General features: G+C 37.0%; 1 pseudogene; it reads right to left on the reverse strand.

Annotated features, from left to right (window-relative positions):
* Positions 1–40: 40 nt before the first annotated feature.
* Positions 41–3,229, reverse strand: LOC132047654 (protein Ycf2 B-like; annotated as a pseudogene).
* Positions 3,230–3,699: the final 470 nt, after the last annotated feature.

The following is a 3,699-nucleotide window of genomic DNA, read 5'->3' on the forward strand; positions in this document are numbered from 1 at the left end:
ATAGAACAAGAGCCCTTTGCATCATATCTAAGTGGATTCCTCATTTCGGGTTTAAGAACAATGTCACTCGATCATTATCAAACCGATCGCAATCTTTTTCTCGTCCGTGAAGATCCTACCGTAGCGCCTTCTACTTCTAATAGGCCATGAACTAGATCGAATCATTCTCAACAAGTCCATAAGAAGTGATCCCATTTTTTTCATCGGGTCGGGATAAAGACCAAAGATCTTGAGCGATCGATCCGAAGAACAACTCAAAAGATAAAGAAGTATCGTTAATCTCTTCATGCTCGTTCCAAGCTCGAAGTACCATTTGTACAAATAAGAATCCCCTTCGTTACATGATTTCTTCTTCATATAGATAGATATAGGATCTATAGGGCAATTACTTAAGTACATTTTGTGCTACCTACCTATCCGATAGAAAAGGATCCCATGATCCCGAACCGATCTTACCTAGGATCGCAAATCCCAAGTTTGTCTATGAAGAGCGGATCTAATTGTATTAGTGTCTATAATTAATTTCTTACGTGTAATACTAATCGATAGGACCTCATTGGTAAGTGCTACAAGATCTCGTGCATTGGAACCCATGGTTATGGACCGAATCCGTTAGTATGGAACATTTTCTTTTCCAAGTGAAATCCCCTAGTATATGAAAGAGTGAAAAAGTTCTTTCGTTGTTGTGGAATAAGAAGCATTCGTATCTTAATGCACGTATTTAATTTATTCGGAGCTATTAGAGTGGGATCCATTTTTTGGGGAATATGAGTCGAAGCAATAACAAGAATATTTCTAGTAGAACATCTTTCACAATCCCTGGAGAGATGGTTCACTAATAGACCGAGGGATAAGTCATTCGACTCATTCACATCCAGATCATGAATTTTTGGAATCCATATTATGCAAGGAGGCATTGCTTTTGCTAATTCGAATTGAAGGGTGATATAAAATCGGTCTATATCCAACATCATATCCATAGTTAGCCCATTCATCCTAGTTAGCAGTTCTAGCTCAGTATCAAGGTCACGATCGATATCATCACTAGCATCAAGATTGTCACTATCATCAATAGCGTCACTATCATCAATATTGATCTCATTAAGAAGAAAACCTTTAGGCTTGTAATCTAGGAACTTGTTCAGAAATACCGAAATGAAAGGAACATAGGAGTTTATCGCTAGGTATTTGACCAAATAGGATCGTCCAGTTCCTATAGAACCTATCACTAAAAAACCCCTAGAGGGGGATAAGGCTAAGCGCAACGAAAAGGGTTTTCCATGAGATGGGAAATGAAAACGATTTTCCCCACACGAAGTTTGTGAATAAGTGATTGTCTGATAATGAGCAAGGAATATCCGTCTTTCGGCTAAACAGGATGGATTGAACTCATAATTCATTAGATGCTTTTTATGAATGTCAACTAAGTATCGTAAGTAAATTGCTCTCGGTTGTTCAATCAATTGATAACGAGAGTCATTCTTTGATAAATGATCACTTATGAGTCGACTCAATAGAATTTGATCAATCCTATTTTCGGTCATTAAGGTGGAGAACCGAACCAAGAATTCTCTTTCTTCATCAAGAATCGAATCAGCTGATTCGCGACCCAGGGATTCTATTTTATCATCAATCCAATCCCCGTTCACGTTTTTTCTTTTTCTTATCAATGAATAGATCTCTTTACTTGTATGACTTAGATGTCTCGTATTTCTCAAAAAAGTGATTCGATTGATGGAATTTGGTATGAGATCGATGATCTCAATGAGATTAATATTTCAATCTTTCTTCTTAGAACGTATTGATTTGACCCCATAAGCGGGACCAAGCATGTTGCCGCCAGAAGAAGAACCCCGTATTTCTTCTAGAGAACCTCCTAATTGTTCCGTAGCAACTAGAGAGAGATTCTTTAACCGTAAAGAATTCGGCCGTATGTAGGATACCTATCCGTAAGTTTTCGCAACTCAATCATAGATGATGGAATCATCAAAGATTTGACCTTTCGAACTCGTCCGTAACTCACTAGAGGCCCGAAAACAAAGAAAAGATGTGTACGAATGAGATATCCAGAAGAACAAGAAGAAGGAAAAGGATAGAATAGAGGAACTCCCGAGCATTTGGCGATCTCGAGATGTGTCGATATCAATGGTGACTCATTATTTCGATGAATCATTTCTTCGGACAAAAGAAGATTATGTAAACACTTACTCGAGATCTCACTTATCTCACTTATAAGATTCCATTGTGGAAGACACAATTTTTTCTCAAGAATTCGCCATGATATACCCGATCCATGCATAATATCGAAAAAATGGATACAAATTTTTGACTGCCATACTTAGTATTGGCAATAGGTCCGAAAAGTATCTAAAAATATCAAATTTAGATATTTGTACCCTGTCGAAGTAAGGAACCATGGCATATATGTTGGTAATAGACTCCATTTTGAGAGAGTTGAAAAAGCACTATCTCGTTGAAAGGTTCTATACATCTGCCCTTTCTTAACGCATTTCTTTAGACAAAGACTCCGTTTTTTCCTCTTTTCGGATGATAAATCTTTCTCAGAATATAGAATGTCAATCAAAACCATGTTTGAATTGAAATTGAGATACTGATGCAAGTTCTTCCCTTCTTAATCAGATAGATTCATATATGAAAGAGGTTGACAACAAGTTCTTTCAAAATTGACTATTTACCCCTCTGTTAGAGGTGTTCCAGAAATGTCTACGATCGAGTAAATAGCTCTACGAACGAATGGATCGGATCAACTTGGAAAATGGAAAGATTTGTACAAGTTATACGTTTTGTCACCACTTTGTGGAAATTCATTAGGTATGAATATGTTAGAAACCGGTGACTCGATTGGTGAAATAGTATCTCTCCCCCAAAAAGCATATTTTTTGTTACCGACGCACAAAGAAAATATTTTATTGCGAATGAACAAGATAATGAGGAATTGTCCATACGTAAAATCAGAATTATTGATACGGGCCTTTTTCACGTAAAAGGGAATTCTTGTGTTCCAATAGAGCTGCATATGATGTGGATTATTTAAGAATCGAAGTCGATTTGCTTTATAAAAAGAAGATATCAATGAACTTCTATGAAATGGTTTCACGAGATTCAGCCAATTGTCTTGATCGTGGAATATCATTGAGAAATAGGAATTCGGGTTATCCTCTTGGGCTAATTTGAGCACCTTCGTATGTTCTTGTGAAGATCGCAACATGATGTGTGACAAGAAAGTTAAGAGAAAAAGCTGAGTAAAGAGGCAATAGAAAAGTTTGAATTAAAGATAAAGAAACAACACGCGATAATATGCCTAAAGTGTTACGAGTTGGATTAAGGGAAAATGTGGAATGGTTTAAGCGGGACGATCAGAACAAGCTGGTTACTGGATGACAGTGAATAATATGTCAAAAAAAAAAGTTTCTTTCAGAAATATACCAGTTAATGATAGACAGAGCACAAAGCAGCTATGTAAAGTTATTATATGAGGGAACTCCAACGCTACTTGATAGCCAACTCTAAGGATGGAGGTTAAGAGCTAAAAGGGTAGAGTGACAGTTAAAGTCTTGTAAAGAAGTCGAAAAGTAATACATGAGGCTGAAGATTCCAGGATATGGACTTCATCACAGTCTTACCTCGCACTCCACGGGAGTATGACTCCATATGAATTATCGTGAATAGGCTGACAGA

Source organism: Lycium ferocissimum, chromosome 2 (assembly GCF_029784015.1).
Source record: "Lycium ferocissimum isolate CSIRO_LF1 chromosome 2, AGI_CSIRO_Lferr_CH_V1, whole genome shotgun sequence".
Classification (NCBI taxonomy): Eukaryota; Viridiplantae; Streptophyta; class Magnoliopsida; order Solanales; family Solanaceae; genus Lycium; species Lycium ferocissimum.